General features: G+C 34.6%; 1 pseudogene; it reads left to right on the top strand.

Annotated features, from left to right (window-relative positions):
• The first annotated feature begins 404 nt into the window (after positions 1-404).
• On the top strand, positions 405-25,177 carry LOC145948048 (uncharacterized; annotated as a pseudogene).

Genomic DNA, 25,177 nt, shown 5'->3' with positions numbered 1-25,177 from the left:
CGGGCCACATAATCTATTTTGTATTAAGCTGAGGGCCGCATGTTTTCAATGTTCCTAGAATAAATAAAATACGAGTTTTTAAATTATTATATTTAGTATATTCAATGTATATTATACATACACAGTTGAAAACATTGTTTCCTTGTTAAAAAAAATCCCCGTTAAAATTTTTGTGTTAAATATTTAACACATTCATGTTAATTTAACATATTGCTGTTATGTTAATTAAACTCAATTGTTAAATTATCAGAACAACTGAAAAAAAATGTAAAAATAACATAATCTGCATCTATTTTAAATTTTACACAATAAATATGTTCCGTATTCATTGTGACAAAATTTATCTGTTAAAATTTACAGGAAAAAAATGTTGATTTTATTCTATAGAATAAGTGGGGGTGATAAGTACAGATCTTTATTCGTTACTTCTCGACGTGATCTCGACGTGTCTGGACGTGTCTCGATGTGTCTCGTTTGCTTCCTTTTCTTTATTCGTTACTTCTCGACGTGATCTCGACGTGTCTCGATGTGTCTCGTTTGCTTCCTTTTGTCAAGTATGTATAATTATTATGAATTACTATTATATTATTTTTTAATAAAGTAGCGCTTGTAGCGCCAACTACATAGATTGGCAACGCTTCGTAGCTGTTTTTATATCTATCTGTGCTATGCTTCTTCGAGCAACTTATTACGCGTCTTCATAATATAACCTATCTACGCCGGACATTATGCTCTTCGCGTGAGTGTATCGCTTAAAGTCAAAGAATAGGAATGAGAGATTCTTTCCTTAATTCCTTATATGGTAACGTAGTAAGTTTGAAATCTTTGTATACTAATATTAAAAAGAGAAAAGGGCTTGTAGACTTATGCCTTTCATAACGACATTATTATTGTTATGTATCGTTGTGCAGCTATTAGAAAATTCTGCGCAACGATACATAACCATTACAAGCAATCATAAAAGTTGCAGGATAATCATAAGCTGCGTTCGGGAACCACACTTTTAGCACACTGAATGTCGTTCTATTTTTGTTACTTATTAAAAGATAAACAAAGATAGACACTTAGTGTGCTAAGAGCGTGGTTTCCGAACGTAACGCTAATGGTATAGCTTATATTCATGTCATTTATCAATTTATATGATGCATATATGATAGCCAATTTCCAAATTTAATCAGATTTTTTTTAGAGATAGATAGCATTTATCTATGATCATAAAATATTAATAACAGAAAGACTTTAATTTGATTTTCAATGTAATTTGAGTTTAAATTTAATTACAATCTTCAAAGCATTTTTAATACATTCTTGCAATTTAGCAGAATTTATTTTATTTTATTTTATTTTATTTATATTTATTGTTAGTACTTTTCATAGTGATTTTGCAAACATTGAAATTTATTTGTAATTTATAGGTTTTTGTCTGTGGAATTAATAATATGGCATTTAATATGGATATTCAAGAAAATAAAACATATCTATTTTGTGTGTTACAATACGCTGATGAAAAAGTATGGATTAAATTGGAAGAGTCATGTTTGTATGAAGATTTTGTTCGAAAAGGTTCGTTCTTTCAGTTATTTTTTCTTATTCTTGTATTAAATAATAGCACTATTACTAAAATGCTTTACTATAAAATTATTTACTATAATTTTATTTATATTACAGCTGAAACAATATTTCCTTCATTAAATAATGTAAATTTTAATTTTACTGATGCGTATGATGCCAGACTTGATCCTGATTTTTTAACAGAATTCGTTCGATCAAGTGCACGAGGAGTTGTATTAAAGATCAAACATACAAAGAATTTTCTTGATATTTGTAAGAGAATTTTTAACATTTTATTTTTAATTTTTTGAAATAATATTTATTCTAATTCGTTTTTTTCACATTATTTTTATATAAAATAACAATTTTTATAGCTGATTCTCTATCATCAACATCGAGGATATCAAATCCATTACTTTCTCGCACATCAACACCTACCTTATTAAACATTACAAATAAAAATGAAGAATGTGACGAACAATGTTCAGATGTAACCGATATATCGAACATTAAAGAACAGACTACATCAAATTTTGAAGAATATGCATCTTGTTCAAAAAAATCTAAAGTAATGCATATTAAGGACGACATAATATCAAAAGAGGTTTGTTTGAAATAATTATTTTTATGAGCCCACATATTATTTTTATTTGTTTACTGCTTTTTATTGTTAACATGTTCAAACTTTTTAAAATATCATATAGGATCAGTCTCAAAGTTTATCCATTGTTTCAATAGATGATTTTTTTTGTTAATATGCTTAGTTGCAACTCTCTTTGCGCATATATATAAAATTTACGTTTCAACACATTTAAGAAAAAAGTTTAAAAATTTTTTGTATTTATCGCAATTGATAGAAATTTAAAAGCTAAAAAAATAACATCTTTAGCATATTGCTTTATTATTATTGCGTTATCATATAAGGATGAAAATATAGTATAAGCCAGAAAAGAGACACATATTTTTCCTGACTTGCACTACATTCTTATTTAAATAATCTATTCTTGTTACTAACATTTCTATCTTATTAATATCCTTTTCCTATTTTTTTGTCCTTTTAGAGCTTATACAAATTAATTAAAAATTCTTCATGTGGAGAAGAAATTCTCCAAAGTTATGAGATAAATAAATATTTGCCTGATAAATATAGGAAATTATTAGTAAAACTAGTGGTTCATCATTTATTACAATATAAAGAAAAAGTTGGTAGACAAATCTTGTCTTCTGAAAAATGCAAATATGCTGAAACAATTATTGAAGTTTTTCCAAATTTAAAAAATCCAGAAGGGAATTTGGGTTATGTGAGTGTATCCCGTAGTAAACAGCAAAATATCATGTTATAAATATTTATTTAGTTGACACACAGACACACGCCAATATTTTAATATTCTACTAATTTTACTAAACTGTTTATTAATAATAAATTTATTTTTATTAGGAACACTTTTATGACCCAAAAACTGGAAAGGGATATATCGCTTCGCGATTAGCTAATGTACAAAGGAAAGAAAATAAAGTTATTCCACCGGATGAATGCAAAAAAAAAACCCGATACTAGCGTAGCTATTGAACCTGTGGATGAAACAGATACTATTAAAGATGCAATTAATTTTATGAAATATGCGACTATTGAGCAAAAAGATAACATAATTGAAAAAGTAAAGGAAACTTTTAAAGCAAGGAGGTACTTATATTTAAATGAACATTTTTTTGAAGTATTTCCAAGATTTTTGGATATTCCCGAATTGGTGAGTTTTCAATCTTTTATAATTAATTTTTTAAATAATTTCTAACTTTTAATAATATCAATATATGTATGTAGCTATATAATCAAAAGTAATTTAAAACATTTTTTCTAGATCGATATTGAATTTGAATTATTATTTCCTCATATTCAAAAAGATATTTTGAATACATCATATCCAAACTATGTCAATCATATTTTAAATGTTTACAATACCGAAAAACAAGATAAAAATTTACTTGGTAAAATTATTAATTAAAATTACTAGTTGAAATTATTAAATATATTAGTGTGTAAATTTCTAATATTTTTCATTTTATTCATTAGATTGGGATCGTGTTACGAATTCATATATTGCTCTAACGCAATTAGTACCTTCGACTGCTAGAGGAAAAAAGTCTGCGGCGAGAGAAAAAGCAAAAAATATAATTAAAAAATTAATTATCTATATACAGGTACATATATGTACATCTTGATTCCTTGAATTATATATTTTAAATCAACTAAAATAGATTCATTGCACTAATATTATTTGATCTATTTTTCTTAGAGTGGAACACCGCTGCATACTGATGAAAATAAAACTCAACCAAAATTAATCACAGTTGGGCCAAACAAACTCGCAATTCGCCAATATTTTTTGAAAATTGATAAAAACTTAATTTTATTAGACACAACAGACATCATTAAAGCTATTGATTATCTTTTGAAAGCTCACTATGTTTTTCATACTGAATATGACGGAGATTTGCAGAATTTTTGGATATTAATACAACATTATTTTTACAAAATATCTAGTAAATGTACTAATAAAATTATTGAAACTTTGACAAAAATTGAAAGTGCAAAAAAGGAATCAATGCAAGAAGGTTAGTTGAATCACATATTTCTTTTTTTAAAGACTGAACAAACAAATCTTCAGTTGTATTATTTTTATGAGAAAAGAATTTTAAGTTTTTTTATTTTATAATTTTGAAATAAATTAAAATATAATTGTATGAAGCAAACGAATACGCAGTTAAATAATTTTGTGATATTAATTTTAAGTTTCTATAAAATTCAACATTTTAAAACTATAATATTATTTTAGTTAATTAGTTATTTACAGTATATGTTTAAAGTATAATTATAGTTAAATTAGTACCTCAATTATCACATTTTTCTATTTTATAATAATGGCTTTTAAATGTTATTTGTGCAATTACGAAACAACAGAAATAAAACAAATATGTGACCATTTAAGAAATCGACATATGTTGTTTGATAGCTCAAATCTTAATTTAAAATGTGCAAGTGCAGGTTGTCCTTCTGTATTAAAAACTTATAACGGATTCAGAAAACATTTTAAAAAATGTCAGCAATTACAAAACCCATCTTCGAGTGATGAACAATCATATGATATTAATAATGATCTTGATTTTTTATCAACAGCTAACGATACTGATGCTGAATTAAATGAACAAGATAATTTTATTGATAATTTTCTTTGCAATGATCCAGAATTCAATGACCAAGATCCAGAAAAATATATAATTAACTATATTACAGAAATGTATTCATTAAATTTACCAGAAATTACAATAACCAAAATTCTTGAAACAACATCAGAGCTAATTAATTTTTTACTTGAAAATATAGTGTCATTTTCAAATTTAGATGAACGTCAAATTTTTGCAGATAAATTTAAATATTTATTCCGAAATCACGTAACTAAATATAATCGAAATAAATTGTTTAAAGGAAATATAGTTCAGCCTATACGAGTGCCACATGGTATTAGACTCGATAAAAGATACGACAGTAAAGCCCAATGTTACAAGCAAATTCCTATTACTAGTACTTTTACTTATATTCCTTTATTAGAAACTCTCAAAGTTTTATTAAATAATGCAGCTATCCAAAAATATTTTACTACTAATATAGAAGTAAATGAAAATAAATATACACATTTTGTTGACGGACATGTTTATAAAAATAATTCTTTTTTTCAAAATAATAACAATGCAATTCAACTACAATTATTTTTTGATGAATTTGAAGTTTGTAACCCTTTAGGAAGTAAGACAAGTGTTCATAAAATTGGTGCATTTTATTTTGTTATTAATAACCTTCCTTTTTATATTAATTCGAATTTGGAAAATATTCATTTATTAGCTTTATGCTATAATCTTGATATTAAACAATTTGGATTAAATCCTGTATTAGATAAAATCGTAAATGATATCAAAATTTTAGAAAAAGAAGGAATATTTATCGAATCTTTAAATACCTTTATGAAAGGCACTTTAGTATCGTTAGCTTTTGATAATTTGGGTGGAAATATGTTATTTGGCATGAATGAGTCATTTAATGCTAACTACTATTGTAGGATTTGCACAATTCATAAAGAAGATGCTCAAAAACCTTGTACTGCTGATGATAATCTTTTACGTACATTTGAAAGTTTTATTGATCTTTCAAATCAGCTTCATTATGCGAATAGTGATACAATAAATTTTTTTGGAATTAAAAGTAAAAGTCCTTTATTTGATTTAGCTTACTTTAAACCTTGTGAAAATTTAAATGTTGATATAATGCATGATTTTTTAGAAGGTATTTGCCAAAGGGATTTAAATTTATTCTTTCATTTCTGCGATATAAATAATATTATCAGCTTAAATGATTTAAATGATAAAATACAAGCTTTTGACTATGGATTACATAATAGACCTAATTTGCCTAGTGTTATAAATTTGAATAAAAAATCGAATACAATAGGACAACGTGCAGCACAAACACTTTGTTTAATTATTCATTTACCTATAATTTTACGAGATATAATTCCAAAACTTGGTCAAAATTTTAATAAATGGAAGATAGTTTTATTAGTAATAAAAATGTTAAAAATTGTACTAGCACCTACAATTACAAATAATATGTTAGATGAATTAGAAAAGATTATTAAAGAACATCATGAACTTTTAATCAAAGAATATTCTGTTGCTTTAACACCAAAAGATCATCTAGTTACTCATTATGTAATGATCATTAAAAAAATGGGGCCTCCCAGAACTTATTGAACAATGAGATATGAAAGTAAACATGGTTATTTGAAGGATTTAGCAAACAAGTTAAAAAATTTTAAAGATGTTGCATATACATTATCCATACGTCACCAAAAATATATGATGACGCTTTGGAAAAATAAAAATTCTTTTAATAGTGAACCAAAATTAAAAAATTTTAAAAGAGAAAATTTAAGCTTTACTGATTACAATGTAATTATTATGAATAGCTTACATATTACTATTGAAAAAACTATTTATGTAGGAAAAAGAGTAGAGTTTCGAGGTACTAACTTAACATTAAATAAATTTATATGTTCATCTTTTTCTGACGATTTGCCCAATTTTAGCAAAATTTTGTTTATTTTTTCTGTAAATTTTGAAATATATGCTGTATGTGAAAGTTGGAATACTTCGAAAATAGCATTTTCTTGTTTAGGATATATTGTAAAAAATACATCTGTTTTATTTGTAATAAAAATAATTGATATACCATATACTAAAAGTTGGGAGATTTACGAATCGTTGGAAAAAGATTTAGTAATTATAACTGATAACTTTTTATAAACATAATTTAGAGATGAATGAAAATTATGTTATATAAACGAAAATTTATAAATATGATACAACACACACGCATATACATACGTGCGCGTACACACACACATACACAATTACACACATGTATCCATATATTAATTAATTATAGTTTATAAACAGTTTTAAATTAAAAAATTAAAAGTTTTAATTACAATGCAGTTTTAAATAGATTATAAACCCAATCATAATTATATAAAAATAATAATAATAGTAATTATTAGCAGTACTAATCTGAAATGTTGGTAACTCAAGATTATAAAAATAGCATTGATTGCATATTGCCATATCAAAGAATTATTATTATTATTATATTATTATGATTATTATTATTGGTTGCTGTTGTCATATTATTATATTATCATTTTCATATAGGATATTCTAAAACCACCGATTAAAAATTTCATAATAAATCCGTAGTTTTAAAAACAAAATTTTAATATAAAAATTTGGAGGGGCTACTTAAAATGAGAAACGATTAAAGTTTCTCTCCTGCAGCTTCGATTTTTATATTACAATATTTCTTTTAAAATATTCTATAGAATCTGTCATTAAAATTTCTATTGATGGTTTTGGAATAATCTATATGTATAATTGTAAAAAAATTGGTCAACACTTAAAATGTTAAAATAACATTTTTTATTTGTTACTATTTAACTTAAGTAACATGTTAAATTTACATTATTTTCTTGTTAAATTAACAAAAAATAGTGTAAATTTTACATGTTACTTATGTTAAATTTACATTATTTTCTAGTTAAATTAACAAAAAAGTAGAGTAAATTTTACATGATACTTATGTTAAATTTTTCATTATTTTCTTGTTGAATTAACAAAAAAATAGTGTAAATTTTACATGTTACTTATGTTAAATTTACATTATTTTCTTGTTGAATTAACAAAACAATAGTGTAAATTTTACATTTTATTTATGTTAAATTTACATTATTTTCTTGTTAAATTAACAAAAAAAAGTGTAAATTTTACATATTTCTTTAGTCAAAAGTTTGAATTATTACATCTGTCAAATGTAAAAATAACATTTCTTTTAAGTTAATTTTTACATTAAAATTATGTTAATTTTACATAAAATTTATTTCAAATTAGTTGGAGTTTACATTTATTTTGTGTTAAAATATTAACAGAGTATTCGTGTCATCATTTAACATATCCGTATTATGTTAAATTAACACAAAAATTTCTGTGGACCGTTTGGGACAGGTGATATCTGTTAAATTTAACAGAAATTTTTCAACTGTGTAGTCGCTTTATATTTATATCTTATGTTACTTTTTAAAATAAAAATTTTACGATTTTTTAAATAAAAAAACAAAAATAGAAACTATAATAAAAAATATTTTACTTTTTTTTATAAAAAACAAAAATAGAAACTATAATGAAAAATAAACAAAATCACAATTTAATATTATTTTTTAGAAGATATTTGACATCGTTTTTCACAAAACAATTTTTTTGAAAAGATTTTCAAGAAGTTTCGGCGGGCCGCAGTTTTTTTGTTGGCGGGCCGCGTGTTTGACATGCCTGATCTATTTATTTCGACCACTACTTACCGCTAAAGCCATCTATAGGAAAACGGCGGAAGCAAAGTTGTACACCTATAACATATTATTTAAAAATTAATTAGCAAATTAACGCTTCATTAATATTTTTTGACAGAAATCAGCTGATTAAAGCGTTAATTTGCTAATTAAATTTTGAAATAATAATATGTTTTAAAAATTAAAATAGTAATATGTTTTAAATAATATATTATAGTTCTTTTAACTCAATTAATATTTTTGACAGTTATCAGAGTTGATTTCTGTAAAAAATATTATTCAAGTTTATAAAGTATTATAATATATTATTTACAACATTATTATTTTAATTTCTATAACATATTTTTATTTTAAAATTTAATTAGCAAATTAACGCTTTAATCAGTTAATTTCTGTCAAAAGATATTAATCGAGTTTAAATAAACGTTATATTATTTTTTTTTAAATATTCTTTTTAATATAAGACCGAAGAATGACGTGCGCGTCATTCTTCGGTCGTTGTGTTTTTCTTTAGTCCCTTTCTGAAAAAGGCATATTATTGATTTTTGAAAGTCTCGAAGTTCTCTTGAAAATCTTGAAACGTATTGTTACCTCTCTTCCGCGTTGCCGATTGGTTCTGTCATTATGCGCTTATTTTGTGAGCGGCTGTCATTATTTTGACAGTTGTGTGCATCGAGCAGTTCATTGTGTACTGAAAGTTATGTGTATCAAAAGATTTTGTGTATATAATTGCAATTAGTTTGCGAGTAAATTGTTAAAATCTGAAGAACACGTGTTTATTAATTTTGGGATTGATTGGTCTCGATTACAGTTTTTCAGTTAGAAAGGAAAAAAACATGCAATAACTATACTTTGTAAAATGGAATAAAATTGAAAATGATTGTTTAGTATCGCAATGCAATTATCTGCGAATTTTATTAGAGAAAATAGATTGCTTTAGACTTAAAGAAATATATTGGAACTTTGAGTGATTTATATATTGAGTGATTTATTTATATTGTTGCAATAGCAATTATCTATCACTAAACCAATGCAAGCAAGAAGATGTTATAAAGTATTTTACAGTATTTTATATGTATAATTAAATATATGAAATGTATATAAATATTAATCATTTTTAGTAGAAAGATGAAATATGTCATGGGAATAAATCTGGCAGTAATGGCAATAAATTTAGCAGGAAAGAATGAAAATTGCGATAAAGTTTTGAAATTATTTAGTATGTGTTATTATATATTTTATAATTTTTTTGAATTCTTATAATATATAAAATATTATATATATATGTATGTATGTATGTATGTATGTATGTATGTATGTATGTATGTATGTATGTATGTATGTATGTATGTATGTATGTATGTATGTATGTATGTATGTATGTATGTATGTATGTATGTATGTATGTATGTATGTATGTATGTATGTATGTATGTATGTATGTATGTATGTATGTATGTATGTATGTATGTATGTATGTATGTATGTATGTATGTATGTATGTATGTATGTATGTATGTATGTATGTATGTATGTATGTATGTATGTATGTATGTATGTATGTATGTATGTATGTATGTATGTATGTATGTATGTATGTATGTATGTATGTATGTATGTATGTATGTATGTATGTATGTATGTATGTATGTATGTATGTATGTATGTATGTATGTATGTATGTATGTATGTATGTATGTATGTATGTATGTATGTATGTATGTATGTATGTATGTATGTATGTATGTATGTACGTGTATGTAATATGAGAATTTAAATATCTTTTTTGTACGTTTGCAGGTAAAATAATGAAGAGTGTGAAAAGTTCTAAATCACGACCTTTATTTTATGATTAATTAGCACAAGGTAATTACAGGAATTATTAATATTTACTTAATTAATAATCGCATTAAAAATAAATTTGTTAATTATAATAATATGTTGTAAATAATATATAATATATTATAGTACTTTAATTGCGATTAATAATTTTTGACAGAAATCAGCTGATATATAAGTATCAAAAATATTAATAGAGTTTAAAGTGTCATAATATATGTATTATTTAAATCATATTATTACTTTATTTAATTTTATTTTAAACAAATTGTTATACTGCTAATTGACAGCTTGTCCATGCTACGAATATAATCATGCTACATATAATAATCAAGTTTAAAGTATTATAACATGTTGCGACTTATTATTTCTATTCATTGCTTCTCGTCATCACCTGTTAAGTAGATATCAAATATACGCGGTATACATGTCACGCAGGCTCAAAAAGCATTATAATATACATTGAATGCGCGCGATAAATACGTGGCAGGATCAATATATTAATAAATACCGCGTGTCAGACTTTCTTCTTCTTCGCGAGCAGTCAAGCCGACAAGATCGAAGTTTCACATCATGTTCATATAAATCACAATCGTCCCTCTTTATTAAATTCCCATCATAACATATTATTTAAAACGTATTATTATTTTATTTTATTTTATTTTGGACAAACTGTCAAACTGCTAACTGCTAACCCTCGTATTGACAGCCTTTCAATGCTACAAATATAACACGAGTCGACAGAGCCAATCAGCATTGCGGGAAAGAGGCAACAAACTTCGAGACTTTCGAAAATCGACTTAATATGCCTTTTTTAGAAAGGGATTAGTACGCAGCCCGCGCTGATGCGCGCGCCTTCTTCGGCTTATTAACTAAATTACTAAAAATTTCAATAATATACTTATTTTTTAATATAAAATTCAATTAATAAGCAATCATTTATGTCAAAATAAATTTGTTTAATTTTTGCTTCCTCATAGAGGAAGCTTTGTTTTTGTGAAAAAATTTTTTTTTAGATTTCTATGCCAATGTGTTTAGAATGTTCTAAAACATCGAAAAATAACATTTTTAAAAAATGTCCGTATGTGTGTGTGTATGTATGTATGTGCCCACCTATGTTTTTTTTAATTTAAATATCTCAAAAATTATTTGACTTGCAGCGCTCCAATTTGGCATACAAGTAAAGTAGAACAACACTTTTATTTACTGTCATTTTTATAAAAATGTATACACTGTTTTATTTTTTATAAAATTTTGAATTTTTTGAGAAATGTCTGTAGTTACTCTAACTTCCGTAAATAGGGGAAGGAAGAAGAGATGGGACTAGTATGGCGTTGGTAAGGGTAGGAAATATGGAGGTTAAGAGGGAAATAATGGAGAAGAAAAGAAGATTGAGGGGGAGAGAGGAGAGGATTGAGGAAGATCTTACGTGGAAAGAAAGAAGGATGATGTGGAGATTAGGAGAGATCGCTAGGGGGGAAGAAAGAGAGGGAGGGAGGGCGTGGGTACGATATGGAAGAATATGGATGAGGGGTAAGTGGTGGAGGTGGGATGAGGTGAGAGAGGAGCTGAAGGAGGAAGGGGGAGAAGAAGGGAAGGGGGTAGAAAGGAGGGGTGGGGACGAGGGGGAAAGGGAGGTTGAAATAGTGCAGGAGGCAAAAAAGGAAGGGAAAGAATGAGTAGGAGAAGGAAGGTGGAAAGGGGAAAAGGTAGAGAGAGAGGGGTAGGGAGAGATGGAGAGGTGGGGAGAGTAGGGGAAGAAAGTAAGAGCGAAGAAGAGGGAAGGGAGGAAGGATGGAAAGTGGCATTCTGGAATGTAGCGGGGCTAAAGAATAAGGATGCGGAATTCTGGGAAGCGATAAGGGAATGGGACGTAATGTTCTTGTTAGAAACATGGGTAGATGAAAAAGGGTGGGAGAAGATAAGAGGGAGGTTACCTGTGGGATTTAAATGGGAGGTGCAATATGCGAGGAAGAAAAATAGGAAAGAAAGGGCAATGGGGGGAATAGTAGTAGGGGTAAGAAAAGGGTTAGGAATAGAAGGAAAGTGCGGGGCGGATAAGGAAGGAATGATGGAGGTGATGATAAGGAAAAAGGGGGAGAGATGGAGATTGGTGGGTGTGTACGTAAATGGGGATTTAGAAGAGAAATTAGGAGAGATGAGTGAGTGGACGGAGGAGGAGGGAGGTGGGATTAGAACGATAATAGGGGGGGATTTTAATGCTAGAACAGGAGAATTGGGGGGAAGGGTAAGGTTAGGGGAGGAGGGAGAAGAGGAGGGAAAGGAAAGAAGGTCGAAGGATGCAAAGGTGAATGGGGAAGGGAAATTGTTAGTGAGAAGATTAGAGGAGATAGGGTGGGCAATTGTGAATGGAGGGGTAGCAGGAGATGAGGAGGGGAGCTGGACGTACATGGGGCCGAATGGGAGATCAGTCATTGATTATGTGATTGTGAAGGAGGAGGTGAGGGAGGAAATTATGAGGGTAGAGATAGGAGATAGGATTGACTCGGACCACATGCCGGTAGTGGTAAGGATCAGAGGGGAAAGAGGAGGATTGGAGAAGAAGGTAAAAAAGAGGGAAAAGAGGTGGAACTGGTCGGGAGAGGGGAAGAAGGAATTCAGGGAGAGGTTAGGAGTGATAGGGGAGAGGCAGGGAGATGAACAAGAAGAGAGAGGGGTAGAGGTGGAGTGGGGGAGGATGGAAAGAAAAATACAGGAAGTGCTAAGTAAGGGAAATGGGAGGGAAAGTAGGGAGGAGAGAAGAAAAAGGGGAGGGTGGTTTGATGAGGAGTGCAGAAAAGATAAGGGGGAGGTGGCAAAGGAGTTGAAAAGATGGAAGAGAAGAGGGGGGGAGGGAAAGGAATATAAGAGAAGAAAGAAGGAGTACAAGGGATTATGTAGGAAGAAGAAAGAGGAGGAGAATGAAGAATGGACTAGGAGGGCAGTGGAAGCGAGGACGGAGGGTCAGGTATGGGAGGTAATTAGAAAAGAGAGGAGAAGAGGGAAAGGAGGGGGGAGAAGGGATTGAAATGGAAGAATGGAACAGTTATTTTAGGGATTTATTAGGGGAGATGGAGTCGAGAGTGGTGTTGGGTGGAAGCAGGAGGGTAAGGGGGAAGGAGGAAGATCAGATAGAAAGGGGAGAAATTAGGAGGGCGATAGGAAGGATAAAAGATAGGAAGGCGGTGGGGGTGGAATCCCAGGAGAAATGTGGAAATATGGCGGAGAGGGGCTAGAAGAGTGGGTGTGGGAATTATGTAATAGGATATGGAAGGGGGAAGGGTGGATTAGGGAATGGTGTGAGGGTTGGTGATACCAATTTTGAAAAGAGGAGAGGGAAGGGAGGTCTCAGATTACGGGGGAGTAACGCTGGCACCGTCGTTATACAAAGTGTATGCGACGGTGTTAGCAGAGAGGCTGAGGGGTGAAGTGGAGGAAGGAGGGATGGTGCCACCGAATCAAACGGGGTTCAGGAGAGGGATGGGGACAGTAGATAATATTTACGTTTTAAACTACCTGATAAATAGACAGATAAGCAGGAAAGGAAGACAAATGGTGCTATTTTTTGTGGACCTGAGGGCGGCGTTGGATTCGGTGGACAGGGTGAGATTAATAGCGGCGCTGAGAGGGAGGGGGGTGAAGGAAGGGATGGTAATGAGATGTGAGGAGATAGTAGGGGAGATAGGATTCAGGGTTAGAATAGGGGAGGAGAGGGGAGAAAAGTTCTGGACAGGGAGGGGAGTGAAGCAGGGGTGTCCTCTGAGTCCGCTGCTTTTTAATATGATGATGGCGGACTTGGAGGAGGAGATGAGGAAAGGGAGATGGGGAGGAGTGAGGTTGGGAGAGGATAGGATATGCACGCTAGCGTACGCGGATGATGTGGTGATGATGGCAGAGGATGAGGGGGGAATGAGGTGTATGATGGAAAGATTAGGTAGATATTTGGAGGGGAAGGGGTTGGAGTTGAATGAGAGCAAGTCGAAGGTGATGAGGTGCAGGAAGGGGGGAGGGAGGCTGAAGAAAGCTAGTTGGTTTTGGAAGAGGAAGAAGTTGGAGGAGGTAAAGGAGTACAAGTATTTAGGCTATGTAGTACAAAGGAATGGGGGGCAGGATGGACAGGTGTGGGAGAGGAGTAGGAGGGGGGCAGCAGTATTGGGGCAAGTATGGGGGATAGGAAAGAGGAGATTTGGGGGTAATTGGGGGAGGAGAATATGGCTTTTCGATGCGTTAGTGTGGACGGTTTTAGGGTATGGGGTTGAGATATGGGGGTGGAAGGAGAGAGAGGGATTGGAAAGGGTGCAGGAAAGATATATGAGATGGTTGTTAGGAGCGGATTGAGGAACGCCGGGGTATATGATAAGGGAGGAGCTCCAAAGGGAAAAGTTAAGATCAAGGATGGGAAGAAGAGCGTGGGGATATGAGAAGAGGTTGGAGGAGGGTAAGGGAGGGGGGTTGGCGAGAATATGTTTAGAGGAAATTAAGGAGAGGGCTAAAAAGGGAGGGGAAATGTCAGAGTGGGAGAAAGAAAGAAAGGAGTTTTTTGAGGGTAAAGGGATGAATTTAAGGGAGGTGGAGGAAAGAAGGGAAAGAGGGGAATTTAGATGGGAGGAGGTTGAGGAATGGGAAAAGAAAGGACAGAGGGAGGAGAGAGGGGAAAAGATAGAGAATTCGGTATATAATAAATGGTACAAGCAGGTAAAGGGGGAGGGAGTACCGAGGTATCTGAGGAAAGGGTGGACGGAAGGAAGGTGGCAGAGGATGGCGAAGTACAGATTGGGGAATGGGATGAGGGGAAATAGATATTGGGAGAAGGAGGAGGAAAGGAGGTGTAGGATGTGTGGGGGAGGGGTGGAGACGTGGGAACATGTGTGGGAGGAATGTATGGAATGGGGAAGGGGAGAGAGCTGGCAGGAAATGGTGAGGGAGGTACTGGGAGAGGAAGGAGAAGGGGAATTGTGGGTAAAATTGTTGGAGGAAGCGAGAGGGGACGGGGAAGGAGGTGAGGGGAAGGGGGGAGAGTGAGAGAGAGAGAGAGAGGGAGAGAGAGAGAGAGAGAGAGTGGAGGAGGAAAGGCAGAAGTAACCGGAAGCGGAGGTCCCACATTAGATTAAGCTAGTTGTAAGCTAGTTGTAAGATTGCGTAAAGCCTAGTCTACAATGGCAGTAAGCAGTATAGAGTAAGCAGTAAGCAGTAAGCAGTATGAAATGGGAATTGCCCATTTCGTTACTCCCGGTCTTTACATCCACTAAAAACAGTATACTCTCTATTCTACAGCCTTGTTATTGCCATTGTATACTGTTTTTAGTGGATGTAAAGACCGGGAGTAACGAAATGGGCAATTCCCATTTCATACTGCTTACTGCTTACTGCTTCTTACTCTATACTGCTTACTGCCATTGTAGACTAGGCTTAAGATAGGAGGGAAAGAGCGAGAGGGTAAATGGTGCGGCGAGATAGGGCAAGCGTAAGGCGGAGTTGCGTGGAGTTTTTGTATATAGGTTAAGTTATAGGTTAAGGATAGATTATAAGTTTATGTATAAAGTGTATAAAGGTTTGGGACCGCTCCTTAAGGAAAAAAGCGCCTTGTAATCCCCAATTGGGGCAGCAATAAAATTTTCTAATTCTAATTTTAATTATATATGTTTAAATTTGACATTAAATTTATTTTGTTATAAAACAAATTTTTAAAAATTATGAGGAAGAAGGAAATATCGAAAAACACGGCATTTTCGAACAATCTGATTACATTGTTATAAAGTACATTAAAAATCAGTACATTCAAGTACAATAAATTTTTATTTAAAATATTTTTTATTTTTTACCGTTTCGATAGTATTGAAAAATATAAAAATTAATCTATATCTTTTATAATTAATATCTTTAATAATATCTTTATTAATATCTCAATTTTTTTCTTTACAAAAAAAAGATCGCATATTATAACTGTCAAAAATATTAATCGAGTTTCTTTCTTGCCTAAATGTCGCGAAATATATTTCACAAAATAATCGTCCGCGATAACGAGATATTAACACCGCGATTTCATACAACATCTTTACAACACATTTAAACTTTGTCACTGTTAAGCTGTCACGGTACGAACTGTCATTCTCATAACTGTGGTCTCGATCGCTCGGAATCGACCACCAATTACATACTCGGAAAAACGGTAACAATACGTGCGATATATTCGACTTCGAACACGCACTTCACGGTAAACATGACTTTTTTTATTAAATAGATAGAGAGATATAGATATAGATAGATAGATAGACTACACTACGCAAAACAATTAGGAGAGCGCTTTAAAACTTGCAAATTTGTATGTATATAAATATATAATATATAAAATATTAAAGGTTTAAATATTATTAAAGTTAATAATCTTTTAAATATTTTATTTAAAGCTAAAGAAAATACAAAGAATAGACAACGAAAAAAGATGGAGAGAAGAAAAGAGATAGAAAAAGAAACAAAAAGAAAGCTATTATTTAGAAAAAAAATGAGAGAGAGAGAGAGAGAGAGAGAGAGAGAGAGAGAGAGAGAGAGAGAGAGAGAGATGCAAAAGTATAATAAACAATGTCATAAATTTTATGCTTTATTTCCCGAACAGTGTCCTTATAATAATGTGTAAAAATAATTTATACTTTTAAATAAGTATTCTATTAAGTTGGCTAAAAAGTCATTGCGTTTTCTTCTATGTAAATGAGAGGCGAATTTTTCATGGGAAACAAAAACTTTATTAAATAATATATTGGTAATACAATGGTTCAATCTTTTCTTCACCAGACTCAACACCAACTGTATTTTCAACAAGCTGTTTCAGAGGTTCAGAGATTGGTTTAAAATGCCTCTCCAATGCATCGTCCTCCTCCATTTTACCAGTTTTCAAGAAACGATATTTTTTACGGATTGAATCGCTCGTTTTGGCAATCTCTAACACAATCTTTTCACGATCGTTATTCATCATGTTGCAATTTAGACGTTGCTCAATCAATGCATCGAAAGCGACTAAGTACTTTGCGGTATTGCAAATTCATTAAATCCTTTTCTGTATCGTCCATTAGTCAGCGGACTGTCCTTGTCAATCGCTGCGAATCCATATTTATGTTGCCAACATTTCTGACAAAATGCACGAAAATTATTGTAAGACATATCTGTATTTACGTGATCGTTGTACACATGTTTCAAGTTTGTCCCATCTTGTTTAAATAAAATTAATAAGTTTGCATTGTCACGTACAAGATGCTTGGGTATCTTGGCATACGTTTGACAAAGATAGAAACAGTCGACGCTCGAGTGTCGCCCCATTGCAAAGTACTCTCTTATCGTATCTTGCTTGTCACATGCCACGTCATCAAAGATAAAAATGGAATTCGGAAGCGCTTCACTCGGTGGAATGACATCGCTATTATTAGAGAATGTAAAATAACCAATTTCTTCTATCGATGATAGCAAATTTTCCAAATATCGATATTTCGGTTGTTGAAGCGATTTCGAGTATACGTACACTCGAAGCAAACGCCGTGCGGGCTTTCTATCAAACTAATCAATGCGTTAGTTTTACCACAATTCGAAGGACCGCAAATGATTCCGCGTATATTTTCGGCAGTATGTTTCCATGTCTGCGTATTTCTTTTTCCGACATCAACCGTGTTTTATCGTCGAAATTTGTAACTTTGATTATCGTCGATTGCTGAACGAACCGCATGTTTTCTCTCGAATGAATGAATGAGTCATGGAGAGCCTATTTATAGCTGCGCGGAACCATGAATCACTCAGTATCGAAAAAATGTTTGTTCTGCTAACAAGTGCTTCCGATATTCACGGTTTAAGCGCCGAACAGCTGCAATTTGTACCAAAAGCATTTTTATTGCGATATGAAAATCACATCCACTACGTGTGGGACAAGCTTCCGGAACACATAAAGGCGGATCCAGAGATTCAGACCTGTCGTCGATGTTTCAAACATTACAATCGACAGTGGCAGCAAACGCACATCGACGGTCCAGCGCCAATGATAAAGGATTGCAGCGAATGTCAACGAAAATAGGTAGTGGTCTCTTTAATCGCGCGATAAACGCGCTTCCGATAGAATTACATATTCCCGGCTATCAGTTTTGCGGTCCGGGGACTCATTTGAAAAAGCGATTGGCTAGAGATGATCGAGGTATTAATCCATTGGATGCCGCGTGTCGCGAGCACGACATTGCATATTCTCAAAGCAACGCCCTCAGAGAACGACACGTTGCTGATAATATACTCGCTGCGAAAGCGCGAAAACGTATTACTGCGAGAGATTCAACTCTTGGTGAAAGAGCAGCCGCTACGACTGTTTGGGCAGCTATGAAAGCAAAGACAAAATTCGGTATAAGGATGAATGTGCAAAAATCTTTGAAAAAGAAGAAGAAACGAATACTGCCTGTAGCGAAGCGTGGTGGTATCTTGCCAATTTTACCATTGTTGGGAGTTCTCGGTTCGTTGGCCGGTGGAGCAGCGGGAGTCGCAAAGGTTGTGAATGATAGCAAGGCTGCGCAACGTCAGCTTGAAGAAATGCAACGTCATAATCGCGCTATGGAAGGTCGTGGAGTTTATCTCGCTCCATACAAGCGTGGACAGGGATTCTCAACTAAGAAAAAAAAAACGTCAAAAAAAACGCTAAAAATGCCTGTGGGTGTAACAACTAATGTACAATTAGAACAACTGGCAAGACGTATGCATATACCATTCTTTAGAGGTGTTTTCATGCGCAATAATTTACCGATAAACGGTGTGCGACAAAATGAGAGCGGTATCGTCAATTTGGACGACGTTGATGGTCCCGGTACTCATTGGGTACATATGTAAAGAGGGGAAATCGATCAATATATTTCGATAGTTTTGGTAATCTACGACCACCCAAAGAATTGGTGCAATATTTAAATGTTACGAAAATAGAATACAATCACACATCCTATCAAAATTATAATCAGAATAATTGTGGACAATTGTGTTTACGATTTCTTCAAACGGTTGATATAAAACCTGTCAATCCATCATCACGATTCAGTTTGACAACATGTCGCTAACACTAACGTTGACTGGCAAAAGTAGCGTTCTCGCTGTAAGCTACTTTCCAGCTATAGATTTATCGAATGGTGATTATGAGCTCGGTTTAACAGATTTTGAAACTTATCATACGATTCCGAATGTAAATTCTAAGAATAATAAATTTTACTTCGATAACGATGACAAGGAAATTACAATACCCGAAGGATCATACGAAATACATGCTATAGATGAGTATCTGAGACGTGCAATTTCACAATATCCTTCCAATAAAGAGCAGAATGAAGATGCAATAGCGCTTCGCGCCAATCATAATACTCTAAAGAGCGAAATCAAATGCATCTATAGAATAAACTTTAATAAACCATACAATATAGGATCGTTGTTGGGATTCTCGTCGAATCGTATATTGCAACCTCACAAATGGCATGATTCGGATTTACCTATAAATATTATTAGCGTGAATATTATCCGTATAGAATGTAGCGTCACCACTGGTGCGTACAGTAATGACAAGCGCGTACACACGATACATGAATTTTCACCGAGCGTGCCGCCAGGATATAAGATATCGGAAACGCCTGCACAGATCATTTATCTCCCGATTGTCGTACGGAGCATTACTGATCTAACGATACGCATTGTTGATCAAGAAGGACGATTGTTGGATTTTCGAGGAGAGGAAGTTACTGTAAGATTGCACGTACGGCGTCGACAAAATTAGCGTGTGATGCTCGTGCTAAATGATACGGAGCACGTGAGAGATAATAATTTTACGAGGGACATTACGAGGGACAATACTTTTGCGAGAGCAGCTGCGGCAGTGAGCGACAATAATCAGAGATCTCGTTACACTAAAAAGAAACTCAGCGCATTGAATCGCGAATTTTTAAAATCATTGGGATTCATCGTACGAAAAGATGATTGATATTTTGAATATTGGTGGTGAACCAGTCTTTGATGATCGTATCGTCAAGGTTGAGACACATACATACAATCCATATGCTAACACATCGCTTGGACATAGCGACGAGATACGGATACCTATACACCACCAGGATTTGTACACGTTGCCGTGCGAAAGCTTTTTGTATGTCGAGGGAAAGTTGATGACATCTAAAATAGATGCAAATGAAACGATGATATTAACAAATAATTGTGTTGCGTTCATGTTTGATGAAATTCGATATGAACTCAATGGTGTGGAGATTGATCGCAACAGAAACGTTGGAATAACTTCAACGATGAAAAATTATGTTTCTTTAACAACTGAGAAAAGTAAAATCTTGAAGAATGCTGGATGGGATATGACACATAATGGGTCATGTAATGAAATTTGTATGTTCAACTTTTGCGTGCCGCTCAACATGCTATTGGGATTTTGCGAAGATTACAAGTGTGTTGTGATTAATGCTCGCCATGAATTAATTTTGATACGTTCGCGCAACGACAACAATTGTCTGTATGGACCTGCTGAAGCTGCTATTGAATTACTCAAGATACAATGGCGTATGCCTCATGTACTATTGAATGAGGTCAATAAACTGTCCTTGCTACGAGCATTGGAAAGCGGGCAATTCTTAAACATGAGTTTTCGCGCTTGGGATCTATACGAATTTCCTCTGCTACATAGTACAACCAAGCATTCATGGACTGTGAAAACTGCTTCTCAGCTGGAAAAGCCGCGATATGTGATCTTTGCACTGCAGACTGGTAGAAAAAATATTATGACAAAAGATGTTACTGTATTCGATCATTGTAAATTAGCCAACGTAAAGCTGTATCTAAACTCGGAATCTTATCCCTATGATGATTTAAATTTAGATTTTGAAAAAAATAGATTCGCCCTCTTGTTTGATATGTACTCTCGTTTTCGCAAATCTTATTACGGGTGTGATATTGAGAATGTACTAACTATCGCGAAATTTCTACATTGCGGTCCTCTCGCAGTTATTGATTGTTCGCGACAAAATGATTCTGTCAAAAATTCTACCGTGGACGTGAGAATAGAGTTTGAATGTAAGGAAGATGTACCGGCAAATACTACAGCATATTGTCTCATCTTGCATGATCGTGTTGTCGAATATTGTCCTTTGTCCAACGTAGTTCGTAAAATTACATAATCAGCAATTATCCCCTCCTCCGATGTAATATAAATGATTGAGATTTTTAACAATCGACATCAGTCGTCCAACATTCTTGCAACAAAATGGTTGTACCGACGTTTGTGGATCTGCAAGGATTTATTCTCAATAAACGATTTATCATGAAGGAAGCGGCGATTCTGAGAAGAGGATTCATTGTTTCACATTATTTTTTCGCATGCCCCGTACCATGGGGTGTGCTCATAAAATCGGAGAGACGTCAAGCCTCATGGTTGACTCGAAATCATCATGGATTGCAATGGGAAGATGGAAACATTCCATACAGCATGGCTCAGCCTTTGATTACAACAGCTATCGCTGGTATGATACAAGAAGAAGAAGAGTCATCCTCTCTTGTGTACGTAAAAGGTCATGAAAAGCGAGAATGGTTAACCGATATAATGGACGATGCGAGAAACGGTTTCATTATTGAGACCTTGGATGCAAACTATGAAGATATTCCTACATTAAACAAATTAGATACTACCTATAGCCTACGTTGCGATAAACATGTAAATTGCGCTTTAGAAAATGTATTTAAAATATTTAATTGGTGGTCAAATCATCGCAATGATTCACCACACCCTTTTTTTGAATAAATTAATATTGAAATAATATTATCTTTGTTCGCTCATTTTCCTCATACGCATACAAGTATTATATGTCCACACGTGTTCGTATTAATTTCAGCATGTGACAGCATTCTTATGTTATAATTTTTTAAATGTAGTCGATTGAGGTTTGAATGTGGTTGATTGATATTCGATCGAGGTACGAACATGGTTCGAAAGTGGTTCGAAGATGGTTGATCGATGTATGTACGTGGTTCGATTGATGTTCGATCGAGGTTGATTGATGTTCGATCGAGGTTCGAAGGTGATTCGAAGGTGGTTGATTGATGTTCGATCGAGGTTCGAAGGTGGTTGATTGATGTTCGATCGAGGTTCGAAGGTGGTTCGAAGGTGGTTTGCATATTATAATTCGTTTTATGAACAGACGTTGACTTTAATTTTTATGCTAACTTTTGTCTTTTTATCAAAAGTAACTTTATATTTTATCCTATGTAACATTATATTTTATCTCCTACTTTTCCTACCGAGAGCGGGTCTGTCTCCGCGATGTTCGTCATAAAGTTTTTAGCGTTTGTGCTGTTAAGTATAGTAAAAAAGAGTGGAAAAAAAAACAGAAAAAAATGACTGGAGGTTTTCTGCGCCGTACGCTCCCCGAAATAGTAAGTTGTACAATTTATTTAAAACTATTGTGCAGAATGTTGCAATATGTTTAGATATATATTAAATATTCATATTTTTCAGATGATCTATAACATTGTGCAAAATTTACGGCCGCAACACATGGTGGAGCAAGGTTTAACTGAACGAGAGTGGGTGAGAATGCTGAGGTGGGAACATCGACAAATGTTTGCAGAAATGTGGTGCGAAACTGCAGAGGCGCGGGAAATGGATGCCAATAACAATTGGCTATGGGAGAACATGTATGCTCTTCGGGAACTGTTTGGCCTAGAGCCATATCCACCAGAACCTGTGGTGGAAAATTGGAACTAGTAAGTATTTCTTTTTAATTATAAATTATTAAATTAATTAATAACAAATTTCTGTTATGCAGGAGTCCCCGCCCAGCCGTCGCCTCCGCTTCGCGCAGCATCTAACATTCGGCCGCCTCAACATATCCAGCCACTTAAAGTTCATATTTTATATTATTGCATTATATTTTAGATTTTATATTAATTTATATTTTATATTACATTTTATTTTATATTATTATTATATTTTAAATTTTAAGTTCACACACACACACACATTTTGTAAATACACACACACACACATACTCATTTTATAAATAAACATTATTTTAAATATTTAAAAAAAAAAAAAAAATGTATTTATTTTAGAATAGGTCCTCTCTCCTTTCCTCCTATTAAAATCTTATTAATTAAAATTACTATAAATATTATTTTAAAAAAAGTCTCTCTTACGAACTCCTCTCTCTTTGCGTTCTCCTTCGCTGCATCAGCTCTCGCGCTCTCCATCGCCTCATCATCTCGCGACCGCTATCTCTCTCGCTCTTGCGATATCTCTCTCGCGTGCGCCTCGCGCTCTCCTTCGCTGCATCAGCTCTCGCGCTCTCCATCGCCTCATCATCTTGCGACCGCTATTTCTCTCGCTCTTGCGATATCTCTCTCGCGTGCGCCTCGCGCTCTCCTTCGCGTCATCTCGCTACCTAACCATCTCGCACTATCTCTCTCGCTCTTGCATATACGTCTCGCTTGCGTCATCTCTCTCACGTGTGCCTCGCGCTCTCCTTCGCGTTCCTCTCTCCCCGCGGACCCCTCACCCATAAAGCTTCACGCGGTCTTTCGCGGTTCCTCTCTCCCCGCGGATCCTTCGCAGACCCTAAAATCGCGGACGCTCCCCCTCCCCGCGGACCCCTCGCGGACCCGGCTCCAAAATCGCGGACGCTCCCCCTCCCCGCGGACCCCTCGCAGACCCGGCTCCAAAATCGCGGACGCTTCCCCCTCCCCGCGGACCCCTCGCAGACCCGGCTCCAAAATCGCGGACGCTTCCCCCTCCCCGCGGACCACTCGCGGACCCGTCACCTAAATCGCGGACGCTTCCCCCTCCCCGCGGACCCCTCGCGGACCCGGTACCAAAATCGCGGACGCTTCCCTCTCCCCGCGACCCCCTCGCGTTACATCGCGGTACATCGCGGACGCCTCCCGCGTGACGTCATTCCCCCTCCCCGCGTGACGTCATTCCCCCTCCCGCGTGACGTCATTCCCCCGCGCCCTGGGTTCCCCTCGCCCCTCACTCCCCCTCATTGCCCCGTAGTTAGAACTCTCCTAGTATCACTACTAACAATTGTGTTGAAACATGTAATAAAGGCAGACACACATATGATATACTGTTATCTATGCGCTTCGCTTCGATACTTTTTGATACGCGTGCAAAGCGATAGAATAATAGAAATATATGATGTTGTCTTTACAATATATTGAACACAATTTTTATTCGCTTTTTTATTGCCCTGTAACATGTATAACGCTGTCGGTAATGGCAGAACTACAATTATCGATAATTATCGACAATTTTAGTTCCGCACAGATGAGGGCGCAAATCCGTCGGAGTTCGACCATCCGACTAGGATCCCCTTAACTCGCTCGTGCACTCTTTGGTGTGCACGCGCTACAAGCTCCATGGGCGGAAGACCCGCCATCACCGAGGTCGCCGCATGCGACACCGTCCGGTAGCCGCGGACGACGCGGATGGCCACTCGGCGCTGGACCCTTCGCAGGGTATCTCTTATGCGCCTCGTGGCCACCGCCTCGCCCGCCCACACCGGTGCCCCGTAAAGAGCCACCGCATTGACGGTGTTTGCGTAAAGGCGGCGCACACGATCGTCTGGTCCTCCTAAGTTTGGCAGCAGCCAACTAAGGGCCGCTGCTACCCTATCCAGTTTCACGGCCAGACGATCAGTGTGGTCGATGAATTCCCGTCCAACTGGACACCCAAGTACTTCATACTGTTCTCCAGTCGGACGGGGATGTCATCCATCCTGGATATGAGTCATTGGTGGTCTCCCATGGAGGCCATCGTGAAAGAAGATGGCCTCCGTCCTCTTGGGAGCCACACTTAG

The sequence above is a fragment of the Prenolepis imparis genome, unplaced genomic scaffold, assembly GCF_030444845.1.
Source record: "Prenolepis imparis isolate NDT839.2.m4 unplaced genomic scaffold, iyPreImpa1.0 SCAF_218, whole genome shotgun sequence".
Taxonomy (NCBI): Eukaryota; Metazoa; Arthropoda; class Insecta; order Hymenoptera; family Formicidae; genus Prenolepis; species Prenolepis imparis.
Note: the sequence above shows the minus strand (reverse complement) of the source record. Positions and strands in the feature narration are given on the sequence as shown.